Genomic DNA, 24,406 nt, shown 5'->3' on the forward strand with positions numbered 1-24,406 from the left:
ATATAATTACATAAAATATCATTCTTTTTCCAATAAAGCAAGTATTTTGGCAATTTTACTTCCCAACTATATTTCTATGTCCCTTCATCTACTCTTTTCCTCAGTAACAATAAGCTTGAAAACAATAATTTCCCGCAACAGTGCCATGTCCCTGCCAACATAAACTCATTATACCATGGCCAGAGGCTTGAATTAACAAGTCCAGCAAGGAAATACATGTATTGACTCAGTAACAATTATAATATAACCTGCTTATCCTCATGCAGTACGTTTGTCAAGGTTGTGGCTAATTGCATTAAATGCATCAGCTTTCCAGAAATCTCCATATAAAAAAAAAAAAAGGATAATTAAAAAAAAAAAAAGGCTTGTCTGAGCAAACTCAATTCTGAAAACCAGAATGACTGTCCTCATTCTTATTTCTTTTTGATTACTATGTAAAAGGAATTAAAGAATACAATCAGGCCCTAGAAAAATAGGGAAAAATTACCCTTGGCACTACGAGATGTTGTAAGCAGCTCTGACACACATAAATCCCTTCAGCAGGCTGCATCCCTACAGAAAGCAAACTTTATAGCCTTGTTCATATTTTACTTTCATTCCTAGGCTGCAGCAGCAGTGATTGCAATGGGTGACCTGGCTGGGTATCATTCTAAATCAAGTTGACCAACCTTGGATAGCCTGGAGTCTCTGTATTTCTACATTTGTGAGCTCTGTTTCCCTGGAAGCATATGTGCAACCTGCTAAGCAGGCAGGAACACCAGCTTAATTCAACCTGAAACTTGGCTTTCTCTTACACTGTTTGGATGAAGGTGTTAAGGAAAAGCCAGGCACAGAGGCAGAGCCCACATACACTTTCAAGTTAAGTTCAAAGATTGTTTCTAGCCATAGTGTTGTTTGGATCCGGTGCAGGAATCTGATGTTTGAGGTCACTGAGTAATGCTCACAGTACCTTCAGTTGACTCCATATGACTTACACAGGGCTGATAAATTGGCCTAAAATCCTCCAAATCAGGTACATTGAGGCCTCATCTGTTACACAGGCGTGAGAACTACTTCAGGACAGCAATGTTAGTGTAAATACTTTAGGTGATGCATGCTTATCACTCTATATTTCTCTCAGGAATGCAGCGACTGACGGATCAAACCCTGGGAAGCCACAGGCACACACATTGCTCCCAAAAATCATTCCACAAAATCCACATCGTTCTGTTCATATCCATCTGCCGTTGTAGTGGGTGACTTAAACACAAAGCAAAGTGTGGTGCTGTTGGGGCTACTTCCAACTACTCAGTAATGAAGCAAGCCTGTTATCTGCAGACTGTTACAATGGAAACCAAGACCTCATGTGGATCCGCCTCAATGGAGCAAAGCTCTGAAGATAAAAAGTGAGGAGAATGTCAGTGAACGAAAGCGTGCAAGGATACAAGCCGCCACGCCGGGGCAGTGCGGCCCTGCTCTTGGCTGGCAGCGACATGCTCAGCCCTACACAACGCCTACAGCAGTGCTCAGGCAGCCTTCCTCTGTCACACACACCTACATATGCATTATACATACAAATGATACACACATTACATATATACTAGGATATGCATATATATTTTTTTATATATGTACATATTCTACACATAAACACGCCAAACTTCCTTATTTTATTTTTTGCGGTACTTTGAGCATTCAAATGCAATGTTTTCTATAAAACAGATGATCAAGCAAGGCTCTAACTTCTCTGAAACCACTCAAAAGCCACAACAGATATTTAAAGAAAACATTTCAGGCTTGTTGATCCTACAGTTATTACACATCTCAGTCCCATACTGAGAACAAGGGGCAATGGACACAGTTTGCTGCAAGAAGCTCAGATTAGTTGGTAGGAAATGTGTTTTCCCACTTGCTATTCTCATACACTGGCACAGACTGCTCACAGAGTTCTTAGTTTTGAAGATTTTCAAAAACTGATAGAACAAAGTCTTGAGCCATCTCTGCAGGGTTGGAGCTGCATTGACCAGGCCATCTACTGAGCTTCCTTCAAAACTAAAATCCTCTATGATTCTCTGATTCTATTATGAATACCTTTATAGACATAAAGACTTGATGATTGAAAGTATTATTTTTACTTATCCAAGACAGCTATTAGTAATATCTGACCAGCTGTATTTGCACATTTGACTTAACCTAACTTAACCTCTTGTTTGAACTCCAGTAATTAGAGGGATGTAAAAAATCTTCTGAGATCTCCACACTGCATTTTTCCCTTGGTGAGTTTGAGAAATATATCAATTACTACGCATGACATCCAGACCTATGATTAATCCTTTCCCTCTCATCTGAGCACAGCAATTTTTCAGTATTTATTTTGTTTTCCCAGCCAAGGAAAATAAACAAGGAACAAGCAGCCAAGCAAAAGCCCCAAGCAGACAAACCAACACAGGCAAACAAATGTGACCGGTCCCTACTTGGGAAGGCTGGAGAATGCAGAATGTAACTTTTTTATCTAGCAGAATATTATTCCAACCTGAAGTAACAGTTTAAACATTGCCTAGAAAATTGTCTAACAATTCTTTAAAAAGAAATTGTATCAATTCTTCATTGTATCATCAAAATGAAACTCTATAAAGGAAGTAATTCCTCAAATAACATTCAGTATAAATATATTAAATCCCTGAACAGGGAAACTCTAAATTCATAACGTACACCTGCTGTCATTCATAAGGATAACCCAACCAAGAATTGTGTGTTTTGCCCAGTCTACTTCAGCTATTTTCATCTCCTTATATTTCTTTTCCTATACCTTTGTCTCATTTCCTACCTTGCACCATTTCCCCCCCCAGTAAATACTTGTTCTTCAAAGTTTAGTGTGGATTTTGGAAGAGCTGGGTGAAGGCAGTGGAATGAAGAGCTCACTTGTGGCAGGAATCATGAGATGGGAGCAACCTGCTCTGGATTTACAGCAGGAAGTCAAATGAATTGGACTTATTATGTTTTGATTGCTATAGGTCAGCTTCAATGGGTTACAAATAAGTATGAAATATGCCTTGATTCCTTCTTTCCTTTGTTCCTGGAGCTTCTCTAGATTTATTCAGATTTTGTAACAAAAAGAGATGCTCTGTGCTCTCTAATTTTCATCCACTGTTTCTTCATCAGGGGAAATATTACTTGGTTCCAGCAGCTGGTCAGTGTCTTCTGCTATATTTTTCTCACACAAAAAGGAAGGAGTCAGAGGGTTCTGGTGGATTATCTTGCATAGAAGCCCTATATTAGTACACGAAAGGAAAATGTTGAATGTGAGTGGGGAGTTGGACCCAGCAGCCCTGACATCCACACCCAGGCCAGGGCTCCAGCTCCACACCTGCTCAATGACTCTTTGCTGCCTTGGTTATAATCATGAAATCTCCTTTTAATATTTGTTGTCCTTGTGACTTACATTCATCAATCTCTGGTCTAGTTTCTTCCTGTGGGGCTGGCATGACTGCCATCCTGGTAGGGCCACCAGGGCTGAATGACTTCAGTTAATGAGTTTTATTCTGCAAAAAAAGTGATTAGGTTACACAGCCTTGTATCTATTTTCTTCCTTCCCTTGCTCTTGAGTCTTGAGAGTCTAAGAAGTAATGCGAATAAATTGACTGCACGTTTTCTACGCCTCTTAGAAGCTAAGCTGGAAATGCTAGTTACTTGGGGAAAAAAGTCATCATGATTTATTACTGTATTGTACTTTAACTCTTTTTTCATAAATAATTTTCATCAAAACCAATGCTAGAATCTTTACACATTGCAGTCTGGAAAAGAACAGGAACTTCTTATGGTTTTAGTGATAATTCTTAACCAAGTTTGGTCTTTTGGCAAACTGTGAGTTTTCCATTATATTGTAATTCCCTGAAGTTTAGTATATACCTGCAAAAATGAAGGCTGTGAAATTATATAAGATTGAAGATCTTAATTCAGGAGAATGAAGCAAATACATTTCTCTATTTGTGATTGGGAAATGTTTTTATTTTTACTGCTTATTTTTGTTTTATTTTCAGGAGGACAGCTGGGAAGTAATGTCTGAAAGGTCTGCAGAGGTGCCTTCAAAGCCTACACCAGACTGAACACTGAACGAAGGGTTCACTGCTGTTTGTTCTGCACAATACTGGTGTTCAGCAGGAAAGAGCAAGATCATAAGGACAAGGGCTATGCTGTCCTTTTAAGCCAGAGACTGGGCTGGTTTGTGTGCATTTGGTGCTAGTGTTTTGTGGTGAGCAAAATAAGGAGCCGTGGAAGGTTTTCATTGTGGGGGCAGAAAATATATCTTTCTACTTTTAAACAAAATAGTGAGCTCTATCCTGTACCCAAGGTACAACGTGACCACCAGCCTCCACTGTCATTAGTGCTTGTGTCCTTCCGTCCTTCACCCCTCCAGGCCCCATGTGAGTCATGAACTGATCGACCTCTGCTTCCTCAGCACTGTAGCCCACACCCTGCCTGCTCCTCCTGGCAAACCCCAGGCCACCGGGGACAAGATCTTGCCCCATTCAGCCAGAAAAAATGGATCCTAATTCCCACCTTAGATCTAGATTTCCAGAGTATGAATACAAAATGTTTTATTGTTCTGCTCTGGATATGAGAGAAAAAAATATAACATTTTTTCAGATTTGGAGCACATCTCCTAAGGAAGAAAGTCTGAGGCAGTTTGGGTTGTTCATCCTGGAGAAGAGAAGACTCCGAGAAGACCACATTGTGGCCTTCCAATTATTAGAAATTATCTCCAGGGAGTTTATAAACATAAGGGAAATCAACTTTTTGCACAGGTTGATATTGATATGACAAGGGGGAATGGTTTTAAACTAAAGGAAGGAAGATTTATATTAGATGTCAGGAAGAAATTTTTCACTGAGAGACTAGTGAGGCCCTGGCACAGCTACCCAGAGAGCTGTGGTGCCCCATCCCTGGAGGTGCTCAAGGCCAGGCTGCATGGGCCCTGTGCAAACTGAGTTGGTGGGGGACCAGGCCACTGCAGAGGCTTGGAACACGGAGGGCTTGAGGTCCCTTCCAATCCAAACCATTCTATGATTCTATAATTCTACTGTTCTAGGATTCTACAAAGCAAACTATTTTATTCACTTATTATTACTGGCTATACGGTGATTTACTGAACTTCTATACAAACTTCCTGGAGTCTGACCTCACAAAGAAAGCATTCAAATGACAAGGGAGGGGTTGGAGTGGCAGTGTTCCAGAAGTATTCATTGTGGTTTTAGTATGAAAATGGATAAAGTAGGCTGAAATGGAAAGCTAAAGCATTCTTCTTTCTTCTTTTTATTTTTTTAATGAGAAGAAAACATTTTTATCTCCTCCTGACAAATACCATCTCCTACTGCTTCTGTACATGAAATGAGAGAAATATTACATTCTTATAAGAAAGTTTATAACCACACTGGATCAAATTCCATATTGGGAAAAAAAATCCACTTTTTTTCAAACCTCCTATCTTAATCTTCTTAGTTCTCATTTTGTTTATAATTTAGAAAAGTGCACATTCAATAAATGTATGTATAAGTTATGTATATTCTCTGTATATATACATCTATAAAATACAATTTATTTATGTATATGTGCATCTGAATCCATATTAAAACAATACACAAAGTATATGCAAATTCATATAAACATACATACTTCCACTCATGCACATACAAACATCCGCTTTTAATTTAATAGAATGTTAATAAAGCTTACAATATTAGGGCACAGCAGTCTGACTAAAAGCATAGGACTTGCCTCAGTGGCTTCAGTGCCAAACTAGCAGAATTTTCATATCTTGGTCAATCCAGACTCAGAAAAGAATGCATTTTCCATTTTTAGTATGAACTAAAGGAACTATGAGTTCAGTCTCCTCTGACTAAAGGGTTTGAAAAAAATGATCTTTTAGACCTGAAATGTCACCAAGACATTTGGCTCACAGGATTCTGGCACACGTAAGCCTGAGCTACCACTGCTTCACTGTCTGCATCCACAGTCACAGATTGCTAATGCAGATTAAAACTCAGAAGCCTGAATTATGACAATTTTTCTTTTCTTTTAAATCCGTCACTATAAATCACAAACTCAGAGCCAAACGGGAGGATAATACCTCTGTCAAAAGACATTTTTTTCCTCATAGTGTAGATGTTATTAAAAGTGACCAAAACCCACAGGACATAAAATGGTTGTCCAAAAACAACCTGCCATTAACTTTATAAAAACACAGCTTCTGTATTTTGGGCACTAAATAGTGAGCACATTCTAAAATAACTTAGATATATTGCAATCCAAATACTAGAGGGGAGTATTTTATCCAATCTGAAGCACAAACCGTGTAATGTCCTAAAAAGTCTTTCCCATTGAGCTCCCAGTGAAGTCAATGGCATCGCTTTACCATGCCTAAAGAAATTTTGTCAGTGACCACCTAAAGTTATGTGCTTACTGATTGAACTGCCAACAGTTGCTTTTATGGAAATGGCTTCCAAACTGTTTTCAAAAAGTCCATCTACTTGCCTGAAAACACTAGCAGGGTTTCACATGCACAAAGGATTTGGTATTTCTGTGCCTGTTTCTTGTCAGTGCTGGAGAAACAAGAGCAGTTTGCTTCTCATTCCCCTCTTGTCTCTTTGCCCTATAAACTCTTGAGTGAAGGTTTTGCATTTCCCTATGTCTGTCTAGAATCTTCACCAGATCTTTCTTCTGTCTTGATGAATAAAATCATTATGTTAGTGTAAAATATGTAAGTTTCTGCAGAGCTCACTGGGAACGTGATGATAAGAATCACTGAAATCTACTGAAAATCTGCTTTCATGGGGTCAGGCTCTCGCCCATTTGCTATGTACTATGTTTCTGGTCAGCTCTGCCTTAAAGTAGTGCTTTCTGGCAGGAAAGGTCTTACAACTATATTAAAACATTATCTCCATTGATGGCCAACAAAAGCAGCTGGGAGTCAGCCTGCTCTTTTAGAAACCCACAGACAAAAAGGCACAAAGTGAAGCTCAGAAGCTCATTCCTTATCCCGCCATGGGATCAGCTCTGTTGGAGCCTTTCCCTTGGTCTGTTTTTACACACCCAGGTGCAGGTGACTCCACAGCAGGCACAGCCCACACTCTGCTCTCACTGCATGCAGATGTTTCTTTCTCCTTCTCTTGTGACCTGAAGTTTCCTTACTTCTTTTGAGGCCTTCCCGCCCCAGCCCAGAGAATTAGGGCAGATTGTTCTTTTCCTCTTCCACAGCCTCCTGTGAATTTGAGGACTATTGTCGCTTCAGTCATTTCCTTCAGACTAAAGACCAATTCTTTGAATTCTTTTCCTTAAAAATCATGTTTTCTGGACTTCTCTAAAATCTTTTGATTTTTTTATGTCCCACCCTAAAAGTGACTGTCCAGCTAAGGCCCTGCCAACACAAAACAGAGCTACAGTGCCTTTCCCTTACAAGCTGACCTACAGCTTATACTGCTCTTTTTCTCGAGGGCATGTCACAGCTGACTTTCATTTAATCCCTGCTCTAACATAACCCCTGGGATATGTTATTTTCGCAGAACTCCTGCATAGCCTGTTGCTTCCCAGCACAAAACAGCAGTTAATACAGATTTTTGCTAATACTTTCATATTGAGGTATATTTTACTGAGAGTATTCTCACATCATTTCTTTAAGTTCTCAACGACGTTTTGCATTTGCTCAGACTCCCAACATGTTTTCAGCCCTAGGAAGGGTCTCTTTCCATTGAAAGTTCTGCTTCTTGCAGTGTTTATGTCTGAGGACCTTCCTGACTGCAGGAAAAGTTCTTCCTTGCCGTAACGCTGTTGACTTCAGCCAAGGCCTGCTGTTCCTTATGCTGTTGGGCTCAAAGCTTGCTGTCCATAAATCAGGTTTTGTGAGAGACCTTGTGGTCCTCCTGCCCAAGAAACTCCTCTCTCCCCATACAAGGCTAGGGCTGCTGCAGGGGAGAGGCCACTAGCAGCTCTTATTCCAGCACATGATGTGGGCAAAATATTTGGTAAAAAGTTAAGGCACAGCAACAGCTCACAGGAATGTATGTGATGATTTTGCGTGGTTTTGAATGCTAACACTGGTCCTTGAGATTTTCACAGCTTCTCCTTGTTTTACTCAGGACTTTTTCCTGCTCTTTTCTCTATACTGGAGATGCACACTGGTTCCTGGAGAGATGTCTCAAACTGGTTTATGACTCCCTGATATTACTGGCATGCATTTATTTATATACTAAAATTAAAGGCATTCTCATGGACTAATTCTACCTGGACAGGAGCAAGAATGTCTGACTCTGCTGAATATCTAAATAGACACAAATGAGATAGGTTTTACTTCATCCTTCCTGCATGTCTAAATGGAAATTATTTAGGTATTACTTGTAATAGCAACATACAAAGATAAAACACCAGAAGACCAGATTTCATTTTCTCCAGACTCTGTTAGAATAGATGTCACTATTTTCTGTTTCACATGGAATGCCTTATGTTCACTGCATTGCTACAGCAATTCATCATGGATTTTGAATATTTTCAAGTCTGCTCTTTAGGAAGTAGCTTGAGTATACATTTCCAGAAGCGCAAATGATGCGGCAAGTTCATAAAATTTATCATCACTCACCAACTGATTCTTTCTCAATTGTTAAACTATCTTGTTCCATTCCCCTTCCTCAGAGGAATTTGCTCATCCACAGGTCTATCTCTGAGAGAGCCATTAGTCTATCATGCTCTTTCTTTCTCTGCTCTCCATTCAACTTGAAGGGAACTAGCACAAGATACTTGTCTCACTTGCATCAATACTTTCTTATTGTGTTGCCCTTCTGTGCACCATGAGGTGAGTCTTCAAGTCCTTTAAGTTGCTACATCTCTAGCATGTTTACCTCTTTCCAAATCCAAATCATTTACTTGCAAAATGGGCTATGCAAGTACTGTTACAGAAAATGAAAACGTAATTTAAGCCATTAGATCACTCAAGGAGACCTAAATATATCTAACAATATTTTTGCTAAGGAAAAGTCTTTTCAGCAAATCTGGTGCTCATTCACCTATGACCTGACCTAGAGGATTCCTAATTTAGCAGCAGACAGTGATCTATGTTAGAATCACCTTGTCTTTCTCTGGGCGTCCCGCATTGATTTTCTTTGCTCTTCTGATGGAAATGTTTATTATCATTCTGATGATACAAGCAACTGTTTTTCTCACACACCCTCATATATCCTCTTCCTACATCCCTCTTTCTGGAGAAGAGGAGGCTCAGGGGAGACATTATCTCTCTCTACAACTACCTGAAAGGAGGTTGTGGCCAAGTAGATGTCAGCCCTTTTTCCATGTAACTAACAACAGGACTAGAGAGAGTGGCCTCAAGTTGCGCCAGAGGAGGTTCAGGTTGGATTTTAGGAAAAGTTTCTTCTCTGAAAGCCCTGGCACAGGCTGCCCAGGGAAGTGGTGGATTCACCAACCCTGGAAGTGTTCAAGAAATGTCTAGATGTTTTGAGAAGGGACATGGTTTAGTGGGGAAATATTGGTGATAGGTGGACAGTTGGGCTGGATGATCTGAGCAGTCTTTTCCAACTATGGTTATTCTATGATTCTTTGAGTGTCTCTCTCTCTCTCTCTCTCTTTTTTTTTTTTTTTTTTTTTTGGGGGGGGGGGGGGGTGGGGGAGGGGGAAGAGGAAACACATCAAAAGTAATATCCCAAGGCAATTGTTCCTGTAACTGAAAGTAAGCATGTTGAGCAATAAACGCATCACTACCTGTTTGAAATGTTACATAAAGATTTTCAGATGCAATTCTGCAGGGGCTGATTTACTTGTAGGAAACATTTTCTCCCCACATTTGCCCCCAGAATGTGATGGTTCATCTCAGAAATATCCAGAGAGCTCATCACTCATCTCTTGGGAATCATTTTCACCTCTGTGGGGTTAGAAATAATGTGTATATAGTTGGATATGCTACTGTTAATGTAAAAACAGATCCTACAGAGGATAGAAGCGCATTATAGCTAGTTCCAAACCTGCGACTGATGGGGAAAATTTCCCCTACAGTCCTTGCGTTACCTGCCTCTTGATGGGTATTTGATGCATCCATCCGCTTTAAGATACCAACTTGTTTGTCTGGGATGTCTTCCTGGCAGTCTCACTACTTCCTTTATAGTCTTTGGAAACAAAAGCAGCTTTCCAAAGGCAAGACTCTCATCCTAGGATATATTTCACTTCAGAGAATATTTCAGTGCAGATCAACCATAATTAACTTCTAAAGCTAAATTAGACCTGGCTTGTATTGTTGGAAAAAGGCTGAAGGATGTGTGTGTATTCCTTTCTATCTGATGAGTTCTGTCCTTTCTCATAAGAGGGAGTATTCAGAAACAGCATCTTATCACTTCTCACTGCCCTACAATGGGTGAACAGAACCACGGCAATGAGAGTTGTTCAGAATTGCTACTGAAATATTAATTTGTGATATAATGTACCTTCTAGACCTGAACAGCAAAAGTGTCTTTTCAGAGGATGCATGGAATGAAAATACAGTGTTTATTTTAGCTGCTGTTTCTGACTCACTTAAAAGGTCATTGCCACATAACCAAGATAACCCAAATAATTTATGTGAGTTCTTTTTTCACAGATTTTTCCTAGAGAAATAATTTGTATCAAACTCCAAGGTGGAGCATTTTAAAGTGGCAAATTTGGATAGCTTTCTGATTAGAAACTTCAGGTGTTGTTAAGTTTTAAAATGGATATATGGAACATGTAATCTGTGCACTTTTCTGGATTAAAGAGTAAGCAAACACAGCAACCTTAGAAGACATTTTTCTATATTCTTGCAAATATTTTAAAGAACTTGCTCTCAATCCTTGCTCACCTCCCAAATGCATATTTTTGCTAGTCCCATCAATAATGCATCTCAGTAAAAGGGCTGTTATAAAGCTTGTAGCATTGCAAAGGGAATGTTCCTTTCAGTAGGCATAGAAACAGCATATGCATTGTGAAATTTTAGAAAAGAGTAAACATCCAGATGGCATTTCCATACACCCAGTTTATCATTTTCTATTTGCTGGTTTTCTCCTCCATTCTTTGGACACTATTCCAGAATTAAATATCCTTTTCTGGAATTGTTCTCCTAAGCCTAAGTTCGAATATGCTGTGTAATTACATCTCTTGGATTTAAGGCTGTTTACATGATATGTTCTTGGCAACAACAAAAACTACTTGGCTGCATAGAAAAAAGATCATGAACTGCTTCATGAGTTTTTTTCTGTTATGCAATTAAAACAAACTTTTTAAAGCTAATTTTTACTCAATAATATCATCTCTAATATCATTTTCTTTCATGATTAGGGCAAGCTATTCTTGGCTGAAACTTATGAGGCACCTAGAAACAGGTGACTCTTGCAGATGCTCTAGTTTTAGCTTACTCTGTGATTTGTACCCAGGTTTTGATGAAAAATTACCCAACCAGCAAACATACCACCATTGATTCACAACAGTTAAGGCTAGAAGGTCATCAGAAGTTCAAGGAATCTGGATTCTCTTTCTCTCACTCTTTGCTTGCACAGATAATTATGTATATGTGTTCAAGGGTAAGGCAGAGCATCCTACAAAGTCTTAGCTCAATTCCTGTAGACAAGGGTGCATCTGATATCTCTTTTCTGATAACAAAGGACACAATCCAGGTAAGGGAAACTGATAATTTGAAGAAGAACTTGTTAGTCCCCTAACTCCATGAACCTGTACACTCCATAGATTATCTGTACAAAGCTACTGTGCTACGAGCACTGATAGAATCATAAAGCCCTGAACTACTGTGAACTTCAGAAATACCTGAAAATCCTAAGAACAATGAGGTAAATACTGGGAAAGAACAAGGATCTTCATGAGCAGACCTGAGGTAGGCAGGAAACCTGGTTCAGATCCCCTTTTTGTCTAGGTGGAAATATTCAAAACCAGGCTTCCACCTCCCTAAAGTCTATTTCTTCATTTATTTGAGATAAGCGCTTTCCAATAATTTCCAATTACTTATTATTATTTTTGCCCCACCAAGTGTAGATGCTCGCTATAAAAGGAACAGGCAGAGGCATTTAACTTAAGTTCCACCTCCTTCTGTACTTAAATCTTGGATAGTTTCAAAGGTTTCTTGGGATCAGTTCCACAAGCTCCTAATTCTCCCCAGGACTAGCTGACCTGGAGATGAAAATACATCAGGTTCAGTGCCTTTAGATGCTATTTAGCCCAATGTTGCAAACCTTGAGTACCTTTAGGCTTTAGCTCTTAATCTCTCTTTTCTATTAATTCCCCACAGAGATAATGAAGTTAGTACTTCAAAACCACATGGTGTTCTGAGGAAAAATTAATTCCTCGGTGCTTGTGAAGAACTCAGTTACTCCAATAATGGAGATAAAAGCAGCCAGCCAGACAGATATTGTGTAGACATCTGCCCTAGTAGCACGGGGGACTGCGTGTATGTTAAAAAGCACTTTAGTTTATTTCAGGGCAGGAAGAGGTTGAAATTGTATCTATTGAAAATCCTACCACACTTTCTTAACAGAGAGAGCTATTGCAAAGAATCCAGTTTCATATTTGATCAGGTCAGCTTGACATGGTTTCTGGAAGTCAGAGAAAAAACATATACAGATCAGCTACAATAAAAGATACTTAGGAAGCTCTTAGAAGAAAGTTAGACTGACAAAAACAGCAGCAGAGTGCTTGAAATCCGAGAAGTGGATGATGAGATATCACAATGGTCATGAATGCTTCAGGTAGCAATTTTAAAGGCTTAACAACAATGCTAAGAAAAACACTATTTAATTTTTGTTCTCTGTTTATTTTGCTGATTTTCTGGAATGAAAGAAAGTGTCAAGAGTGGGTTTATGAATGGGTTAGGCTCAGAAATGATATAATTATTTTCAATGTCATACTATCGAGTCAATGCCCTTTCCTTTGAATGGTGACATAGGATTCAACTAACTAAGTGGAGGCTAAAAGTGTATTTATATAAAGACAAATACACATAATATAACCTGTGCCTCACAGAGCTGCCTCTAAAAGATGAAGATCCAGGGTGACTTGATTCGTGTTATCAGAACAGGCAGGAAAGCAAGCACAATGAACCATATATTACTTGCTATGTGGTAACAGTTTTCAGCTTGAAAAAGAAATGTAAAAGTATATTTAGAATATGGTACTGTTGTCTGTTGCAAAGGTCTCAGTGAAATACAGACAAACAATCTGCTCTGCAGACTGAATGACTGGAGCCCAGGCATGGCATTATAATCATCCCCACTTTGAATATTTGTTCTGAGACAGATACGATCAGGATACACCTCTTCTGGAATACATATCGTCTGTTTGCATATTTCCATGCCAGTGGTGGAAGTTTTAATGTCCAAATTTTGAGTCTGAAATCTACAGTAGGAGCAAGACTCCACGTTGGATCACCACTTCTCCACCTGGCACTTGGCTTACTCCAGACTATTGAAGAAGCCTGGGCAATATGGCAGTAGGGTTCTTACAAGTCTAATCCAGTATCCTGATCATTCCTCTCCTCTCCTCTCCTCTCCTCTCCTCTCCTCTCCTCTCCTCTCCTCTCCTCTCCTCTCCTCTCCTCTCCTCTCCTCTCTCTTCCTCTCCTCTCCTCTCCTCTCCTCTCCTCTCCTCTCCTCTCCTCTCTCTTTTTCCTCTCCTCCTCTCCCCTCCCCTCCCCTTCCCTCCCCTTTCCTCTTTTGCAAAAACAGCAACAACACACTTGCCATGTGGAGTGAGGTACAGCAATCATACAAAGGAAGTAAAAAGCAAGAAGACACATTTTTAGTCACCTAAGTTAGAAATACATCTTAACCTGAGATATCATCAATTTGTTAAAGTACGTAGGCATTCTGAAGTATTGCAAAACAATCACATTTAAGGAGGTAAAAGAAGTGAAAATAGTTTTATGTTTTCCATGCAGAAAACAATCAAGAAATGGCAAAACAGAGCACAGCTAAATTCACCTATATGTCAGTGTGCTAAATTATGTGATGGTAAATTTTATTGAGCAATGCCTTCCTCCAAAACATAACTGCAAGAAGGATAAGAGTGAGTGTAAATAAGGGGAATGTAGGCACAGCTTTCAGTGCAGAATTTTTAAGAGTCCATAATACTCGTTATAATCTCCTGATGTGGGTGAATGAGACAAGAACTTTTAAGGTTAAATGGGTTAAATGTTTGCCAAATGCACAGCAGCCCACAGAAATAAAAAGCAGCAATGAAAAACTGTCTTGCACAATTGCTGCTCATTGCTCTTTGACTTATTATATATGACAAAAAATCGTTGCTGGGCAATAATCTCTAAAATCATTGCCAAGTGAATAAAGTGTGTGACCTATGGGCATCTCAGGATGCTCATTCTCGAATTGACAGCATGATGCACAGAGGCACAGTTAGCAATACCAGCGTGACAGGAACATATGCATTTTAAGGTCAGTGGCATTTAATGAGGCACAAATCTAGTTTGGTTTCCACATTCTCCTTCTTATGTGTATAATATGATGATTTAAACCGTTTTTCTCATCCTTCAAATAATTGGTATAGCTCACAGCAAGTAGTGCTTCCTCTAGGAGGAAAAAAGGGAGAATGCCTCTGACAAACTCAAATTTATTGAAATTTTATTGTCAGAGCACCCTGGCTTTGTCTATACGTGCAGTTGGCCATTTCGTTAGCTGCTGGAATTTGAAGAACTGCCCTTGTGTACACAGCTGAGAATGTAGATGGCCACTACTGGTTTGAGCAACATCCAATGAAGCATAGTCCGCTGTCCTCAAGGAGCTGATAGAGTTGCTTTAATTAATGTGTTTTACACAAGATGACAACTGGGAATGCTGCATCAGTGGTATAATCTCTTCCCCGTGACAAGTTTCCTGGATGTACAGCTTAACTCTTTAAACAGATCATTGACTGCAAGTTATAGCTAAGGGCACGTGCCACAGACTCAGACGAACAAATGGAAAGCTGCACAGTTTATTCAGTTAAAGGGGTTACATTCTTGCAGAGTCCCTTACATTAGACTTGCCCCATCAGTGTCGCATGGCTCACTAGGCAGAGACAATCGTGTGGTTTGTCTGGCAAATCAGTCATGTAAACAATACCAGAATAGTTGTTTCTCTAAGGGCAAGTCATTTTACAGCAGGTGGACAAAGCATCTGGATCTGATTGATTCCTTGCTCAGGAAGCCCTTTTGGGGGGCTTATCTATTTCTTATTAAATATGAAGTTAGCTGAGTTTTGTGGAATAATTTTGGGTTTGGCGAGCAATGACTCCAAAGTAGGGATGAGCAACTTGTGCATTTTTAAAGAGAACTCCCAGGAGAAGCTGGCAGTACATTTAAGCACATTTTGGGGGAAAATCAGAAAATTTCTGTCTCCAAGATTCCTATGGGCTATGGGCAGAGGCAAGTGAGAAAGAAGAGTAAACTGAATGCTAGGGACAACTTGCACTGAAGAAGTAGGAGTACTGTAATCCCTCTTGTTCTTCATACTAGAACAATTTTCAGAGCCCAGTGTGAGGTTGTGAAAGCTCAGCCCATGTGCTCTGGCTTGAGGTAGTGCTTATGGAGCTGTGGATGTGGTCCTCTCATTTACCATGGTGAGCCATGGGCATTTGTGGTAGCAGCAGCCCCAGTCCAGCAACGTTTCCTTCTGGCTCTCCCTCTGTTATGTGACAACAGTTCTTCCGGGGGCCTGGGGGCCATAGGGTGAAAAAGCTCAGGTCATGGAGCTAAATGAAAGTAACCTTGCCAAGATCAGTTTCAGGGCATGGCACAAACCAGCACAAAGGTGAGGTGCTGCTCAATCTGAATGCCTAGATGAAGAAGAAAGAATGAAAGGCCAGGGATGCTATTTTAATGTCCTCTAGCCACTGCTCTATGCGAGGTAAGCATTTGGAGTCTGTGTTCCTGTCTTTGTTTACATTCAAAGGGGGTGAGATGGGCACAACTGTGAATAGCAAGCAGCATCAGCAGGGAACTGGTAGACATCAGCAGGGCATTCCCAGCCACAGCATGGAGCAGGTAGCACAGGGGATGATCTGCAAACTATTTTAGAGTGTAGTCATTCTAACTTGAATTCTAACATTAATTTTCTGAGTACCAGGGCAGGCGTTATGGCTGGCAGGCAACGATGAGAAAGTTTGTTGTCTCTCTTCACTGTCTTGGCACAGAACTCATAGCAACAATGCTTGGTACCTGCTAACAGCCATGGCTTGTGCCGCCTGCAGGGTGATGCTAACAGAAGAAGCTCCAGTCTCTGGCTTCTTGTTCCTCCTACTGCCCGCTTACCTTGCCCTACCTTTATGGTTTGATCAGTTCATTTTATTAGAAAGTAAACTGGATCACCAAAACACACATTTGTAGCTTTTTTTCTCAGACAAGCAGAATGTTAAGATAAAAACAAAACTGTAAAATATAATGAAACAGTAAATGTCTTGAGGCTGTTCTAAATGGGAAATTATGAAGGAGAAGAAGGTATTGGACAGGAAAATGGGCTAGCAGAAGCAAATACAACATAAGTCTGGTTTTTTTTAATGTGCAAGGGATAGAAGAAATCTTAATGCTAATATGTGTCAGGAGAAGGTAGTAAAGAATGACAGCAGCAAAAGAGAAAATACTCAAAAATTACATTTGCTCCATGTCTGGGAAAAAGTTGAGCTTTATATTGTTCTAGGTGGTAAGGTATTTCACTTACTGATTGGGACAGAGGACAATATGTTACATTAACAAGAAAACAGTCAGCTGTGTATATTCTTATGTCTCCATTACTCCCCATTGCAGGTTATTACAGCTCCTCACCGGTCTTATTATCAGAGATATTCTTTGAATTTGAAGACTAGAATTATTTTCAGTGAATTTAAGCTTGTGTTCATGTGGACACATGTTCTTGTGTCCACACTACCATTTGTCATAGATTTTCCCCAAACTATATTTGTAAAAGCATTAACATGTTCCCTCAGCTTTTGTTTAACAATGATAAAGAAACGAATATTTTCCAGTTGCTGTCCAGCAAAATACTTTCCATTCTTTATAGCAGCCTTGTACTCTTTTTCACTTGTCATGAAGGTTCAGTTACCATCCTGGACAGTGGCTGTCCCTCCTACACTACACATGAACTGCTGATATTGAAAACTTCTGTATGATACACTAAAAAAACATATTTTCTTTCTGCTCCATTATAACACACCAATGAATTAGGTAAGAAGTGACTGCATAACATTCTGTAGTCTCTCCTCCTCCAACCATTTTACTGCCAGTTTCCAGCAAATTTTTCTGTGCTTGAGATGTTCATGCCTTTATTTCTTTCTGCTACTAAATTTCTTATAGTAAATTTCTTTTCTGTCCTCGAGAGATTATATTCCTACTCCTGTTTCTTTACAAATCTGCCAGAACATTGATTAAAAAAATAATAAAGCAGCTGAGGGATCTGAGATTGTTCAGATTGAAGAAACGGAGGCTCAAGTGTGACTTTATTGCTCTCTACAACTGCTTGAAGTGAGGTCATGGTGAGGTAGGATTCGGCCTCTTCTACCATGTAACTAGAAATATAATGAGAGGGAATGGCCTCAAGTTGCAGCAGGAGAGATTTAAGTTGGGCGTTAGGAAATACTTCTCAGGGAAAGTGGTCAGGCACTGGAATGGGCTGCCAAGGGAGGTGGTGAAGTCACTGAGCTGGAGGTGTTCAAGAAACATTTAGATTTTGTACTGAGAGACATGGTTTAGTGGGAAGCATTGATGATAAGTGGACGGTTGGACTGGATGATCTTAGAGTTCTTTTCCAACCTTGGTGATTCAATGTTTCTATGAAAAGACTCTAAAACGGATCTTTCAAGAAGTTCTTCTTTTTTTTTTTTTTTAAATCTATAATCCTCTCTAATCTTATATTTCTGTTTGATGTGCAGTCCATACAGTCTCCACTTTAGTTGTAGTCTCTGATGTGAGACAAAAAATTTTCATATTGAAAGCTGTAATGTGGCACTGTATCATCTTTAGATAGTGTTACCAGAATGGTGCATTTTCGTGCAGAAGGTATTAAAAGGGCATTCTTCTCCCTTCAAATATTTCCTTTCAAATGTTGACTGGAATAATAAAAAAATTGAAGTGGAAATTTAACTGACATTTTCCCATTTCGACAAATTTCATTTAAATCATTTTGAAACTGAAGCTTTTCATCTTTTAGCTCATGAAGTTGAATCAGTCAAGATTTCTCCAGAACAGACTGGATCCCAAAAATTCAGGAGAAATACAGAGTAACCAACTCTTATTTAATATGCATGATCTAGGGCATAAATATATGCTCTCCTTAAAGTAAATGCATCTAACACAAGCTGGTATGCTGTGATAGAAAAGGATGAAACACAAATTCTTCTCATTCCATTAGTCACAAACCTGTGTAGTACATATTAATTTAAAAAAAAAATAGATATCTCATAACAGGCGATTACATATGGAGGAGTTCCTCATCAATCAAACACACCTTGGACAGTAGAACCTTAAAAACATGTAGCTGAAATCTAGCAAGTTAAGGTAACGAGGGCTAGCATTTTTTTTTTAAAGGCTATATCACAATTCACACACTTCCTGACTGTGATTAAATATATCCTCTTTTACGTACTTGCCCTAGACAGTCCAAGGCTGAACCAAAGTCCCAGCCTGGTCAGGTCAGTGCTGTGCTGCCCACAGGTGCCAAGTGCCCCTTAGAGCTGCTGCTGCAGGGGGTGGGAGGCCAAGCCAGCAGATCCTGGTGCTCAGGGTTGGAGGGAGGACAGCTGGGCTTGCACACAGAGCACCCTGTCTGTAGTTGCATTCCTATTTCTTAAGACTGAACCACGGCTGGTTGGTGTCTGTCTGCAAAAAAATTCTCAGCGTTTCTTTGTTCTGTATCTGCTGTGCAAAAAAATATGATGTGAGTAAGCTCTACTCTCAGAACAAATACCACATCCCTTGTGCTGCTATAAAATTGTTCTCTCTTTAAGCCTAGGATCTTCAATTACAGATCCACGTGATCTTTATAGTCCCTTTTATTAGGCAATAAAATAAAAAATTTATCAGGAAACTGAATACACAGATTTATCCAAGTGACCAAAGTGTACAATGCACTTCATGAGGAAAATATGGAACACAGTGACCTGAAAATCTTTGTGTTGGTAGCCAGTCAATCTTCATGGCAAAACATCAGACAGAATGGGTGTCAGTTTTTTTCCTCTGTATTGTTAATAGTTTATTACATGTTGCAGTCCCTTTCCCGGGCAAAACTAGAAAAACAAAATGAGTGTTATTACCGGAGCCTCATCAGTTTTAAAATTGCATCAAACTGTTATTACTGTAAGAATGGTTTCCTTTAGTCCTCATCTGTATTTTTATTTTTGTTTTTCTTATTTTAAGGTGTATTCAAGTCGTGTTCATGTGCACAGTGCTTGTTCTGAGTGTAGGGAAAGATCTGAGCAATGATCTGTGCATAATTGCACAACCCTTCAAAGGCACGGCCCTCTTTCCACCTTGTCCGACCCCAAAGTGAGAAGCAGTTTGTTGTTGAAGCCGTGATACTTCAAGGAGAGAAGTGGAATCATCTGTCGTCTCTTTCCTGTTCTGATGCATGCTGACAGGAAGATGGCTTGATAGATCTTGCCACTGATATTTTGGTGACTGGTGGAGTGAGTGGTAAGGAGGTTTCTTATTCTCTCAGCTCTTGTTCAGCTGTGTTGTCTACATCAAACTTTAACCCTGAAGAATTAATCTGCTGCTTTGTAGAGGATGTTCAGAAGGTGAAGTTGGCAAAGAGTAAATGTCAAATGAATTCATCCTACCTACTTACAACAACAAGGTCAGAGAATGATAAGAAAGCGATTAATTTATATGGTCTGGGAAAACTGAGCTGTCAGTAAAACACATTGTTTTAATGAGTTATTTTAAATTATATGCCTGTAATCACCTATACTATGAAATTAAAGAGGTTGTAAATGCAAAGTCAAGACATTCAAGGAATCAAGCACCTTGATGTATTACAGCCAGAGTGCAATGCCTGCGTTTTGACGGAAGCCCATCTGTTTGCACAGGAAAATGAGACCCATTCCTGGTCTGTTTTCTCATTGCCTCTTCTACTACATTAACTAGAAAAAGCACATAATTTTAAAAAAATTTCTTTTCATTTGAGACCTATTATCTTTTAAATGTGCATTACTTACATAACTGCTATTATGTTTGAATTATGTCTGGGTAAGGTCCTCTTACTGCAAGTGGATTCACACCCATAGACTGACTGATAGCACTCTTATTTCTGCTTCTCTCCATACACAGGGCATGGGACTAGCACACAGACCTTTAATAAAATCATTCAAACTGTCCTCCTGTCCCTCACTTATCAGTCTGTGAGCCCAGAACTCAGTTGGCATCATACCACTATCTGACGGCAACTAGGAAATACCAGCTTTCAAGATGATATCACAGAGGCTGTGTCCAGAACAGTTCTCCTATGTGAGAACTCACACATTTCCTTTTCTTCCAGCAAAACATGGGTTCCAGAGATGCATGCAGCACCCTGATTTCTGTATGTATGACTGGAGAATTCATGGCATATCTGATCTTAACCTCAAAAGTAGATGAACATGCCATGTGTGACTTATTTTAGCTGTGCTAAGGACAGTCCTGAGAGGATCACCAACAAAGTCCCAACTCAACCAGCACCAGAATATAACAATGAGCGTGGAATGAACAGCTGCTGCTTTTGTTCTTGAGTAGAACTTTGGTGTCAGTCTTGACCCATCAGCTCCTGACTGCTGACATGTACTTTATTCTTAGCACTATAGTCCATGTAGCTAACCAGATCTGCCAGCCTAATGACTGTTAGGAGATCCTGATTGCTAAAAGACAGCTGATTCCTGATTTCTGATTGCTAAATGAATGCTCAGTGCATGCTCCTGTAGATGCAGTTACTTGACTCTACAAATGAGCGTGAGTAAAGAATTCAGTTCTGGGAGGCCTACCGAACCTCTGAACTTTATGCTTAGTTTTAAAAGTTTTCAAGTATTTAAAAAGCTTTTTAGGGTTTTGTGTAGATTTAGAAGGAGAAACAAACCAGTACTATTGTTCAATTTTTATTAAAGAAAATATAAACTCCAGAAAAGGAGACAGTGATCATTCATTTAGCTTGACTATATTTTTCAGCATCTCTTGAAGATGCTTGAATAATATTTGAAATTATCAGCCAACACTGAGTTAAAGCACAATCATCATGTTTCTGTTCACTCTGCGTAGCAAAGGTTTTTGAAATTGCTTTTTTCTTAGTTGATATGTGCAATCATTTTGATGTCTCATAAATTAGCAAAACTGTGAGTCACTTCTCGGATGAAGTGACTTCAGATATTGCCGTTGTAAACTGAGATAACACAGGTCTGTCAACTCTGACTGGGGAAACAACAAAGCAAAGGAGTGATATCACAGCTATCCTGGAACTCTTCACTGTCAGCATCCAGACCTTTTCCTAAAGACTTGGAGCTATCCTCTTCCTCCGAGATTCTTACAATCATAGAATCATAGAATTGCTCAGGTTAATCTCAGGTAAAGATCATCAAGTCCATACTAACCATACTACCCTAGCAACCCTCCACTAAATCATGTCCCTGAGCACCACATCCGAATGGTTTTTAAACACATCCATGGATGGTGACTCAAGTACCTCCCTGGGGAGCCTATTCCAGTGCTTAACAACCCTTTCTATAAAGAAGTTTTTCCTGATATCCAACCTAAACTTACCCTGGTGCAACTTAAGGCCATTTCCCCTCGTCCTGTCACTTGTCACCAGTGAGAAGAGACCAACACTGTCTCACGTCTTAATGTCTCATTACTTGCTGTCTTCTGAACTCAGAAGCATCAAGAATTATAGTACATCTCAGGAGAGATCAGCTTTTGAAATTCAAGAGCAAGTCCTCTATATGCAAAAAGATAAAGTTGATACAAAAGAATCGTCACTGAAGATAATTACTAAGTCATGCACATTGGGAAACAGCAACAGCACACACTGATGCACACAAATGATGAAAGCAGAAACCACATGGGAAAGATATCCCCTTATTGAACCAGATCTTCTGTGCAGCCAACAAAAACATGACAGGCATGTGAGAGGTTAGGTTATCTAGAAATAGCTAGACTACAGAGCAGAAAGCTCTGTTAATAGAATCATAGAATTATAGAATGACTTGGACTGGGTTGGAATGGACCTTAATGATCACCCAGTTCCAGATGCCCTGCTGTGAGCAAGGCTGCCACCCACTAGATCAGGTTGCCCACTGTTATGCCACTATCTAAATAGTGACCATGCAAAAAAAATGTATTTCATTGTGAGAATTCAGACAAAATGTCTGAAAACTATGTATGCTGCTTATATCTCCAAGTTTTAAAAGGCTTGATTTGGAAGGCAGGAATTTAGGAAAAGGTTGCATGCAAGGGTTAGTGACACTATCACACAATCAGAATGAAAGGTCACACAGTGTGGCTTAAAGTTAACATCTGACTCATCTCAAAAGACACTTTTGATAGTTGCCATGCACTAGATAACTTTGTGTACATCGTGTATTGCTGTTATAATTTTCAGATTCACTCAGTAGTGTTTGCAAGAAAGAAAAGGGCAAAGCTTCTCTAAGTACTCTTTTCAGATTTTGTACTTGTTAAATAAGCAAGACAAATTAGACAAACTTCCTTATTCTAATCTCAATAACACTGAAAAAACAGAATCAACAGAACACCAAACACACAGCCTTCTAACTTATCACTAAAGAAACTCAAAGAACAAAGTGAATTTAAAACTGTAAAGGTATTTTCCAGAATTGCTATTACTTTGGAGGGCAATTGAAAAATAACACAATCAATCACAAGCATGCATATTTGAAAGTGTCTCTTAAAATGTCAGATGAAGAAGGACATGTAGAAGCTCCAGGAATAGTCCCATGGTCTTGCTGCTGATCATATGAACTCTATATGTTATCTATAATTCATGATTGCTTTCAGGAAATTAGGTTTAGGAAAGTAGACTTGAAATTTACTATTGTCTTTTTTATTTTCCTTTCTGTTGGGTATAGAAGAACTTCTCAAACTGAAGAAGATTGTACAGCCAGTGTCCACCTGCTTGAGAGAATTCAGAAGCATGTCATGAACCAATGCGAGGTCAAGGAATGTTTGGCTGTTGAAAAGGTGGTTGAGAAACATTTTGGGTAAGTATTTACCTGTTGTCACATGTAATTTTTAAAATTATAAATAGAGACATTGATCAGCTAACAAATTAGCTAATAAAAAGTTTTGTTGAACGTCAAGATAAGATGTTCAGACTAGAAATACGAATTAAAAACAGGATAATGAATTTGCTACCACTTAACCTTTAAAATAAATAAATAAATAAATAAATATTTTTTTATCAGTACCTTTTTCTGGAAGTAGTTCTGTGTCCATTCATATGAGTATGTGCAAGATACCTGGTATTTAATGCTTGTTAAACTCATTTCTAACATTTTATCAGTAATTAAGTTTATACCATTTGTTCTGTTCAATGGCTGGGGAAATCTCTTTCTCAGATTTGAGATTTGAGGCACTTTCATTTTTCTCTGTTCTTCAACTGTTATGAACAAGACATAGTTTATGAGATATTTAAGCGCCCCAAATTAGCAACATCCTACTGCTGGTCAGTAGCACATGGTTCTGTATTCTACCAGCTGCAGTTTTTTCTCTAAATCTGTATAAAAGAATATTTGTACAGAACTTAATAACTTATACTGGTGTAGGTCAGAATGGAAGATGCAGCACTCCCTCACAGATGTAAATGATCTGCAGTGAAACATTTCTATGTGAGGTGTTGTACTGAACAAGTATCAGGTGTGTTTCAGTGAAAAGATTAAGAAATTGCTTGTGGAATATCTTTAAGGGGCAGCATGATACTTATAGTTAATGAAAACCAGAACAAATGTTTTTAAATTGAATGTACATTAAGTTAAAAACATAAAAATATATGAGAATGTACTGACCTCACCGTGAGTTGCTATTTTCATTGAACATGTTGAATTGAAAAAGAATGGCTAGACTCTGGAAACTATCAATACTTGTACACCAGAGCCATCTTAAAATAAGTAGCTATATCTTATTAATAAGCACTGCTCAGTCTCAATGTAGCGAATTTGTCATCGTGCCTTTGTTCCAGTAAACCACGTTTAGGCATCACCAATTAAGATGTGTTGTAAATCCTTCAAACCTCTTTGCTGCCCTGTCTAATCATTAGCCAAGAGTAACTGCTCTCTCAGTTTTATACAGTAGAACAGAATGAGCTAGAAATAGAGTAGCCGAGAAAATTTTTAAATCTTTTGTTGGTTAGAAGTTGGTTAAAACATATAAAATAAGCAAAGTTATTGTGTATATTACAAA

This window comes from Meleagris gallopavo, chromosome 1 (genome assembly GCF_905368555.1).
Source record: "Meleagris gallopavo chromosome 1, MGAL_WU_HG_1.1, whole genome shotgun sequence".
Taxonomy (NCBI): domain Eukaryota; kingdom Metazoa; phylum Chordata; class Aves; order Galliformes; family Phasianidae; genus Meleagris; species Meleagris gallopavo.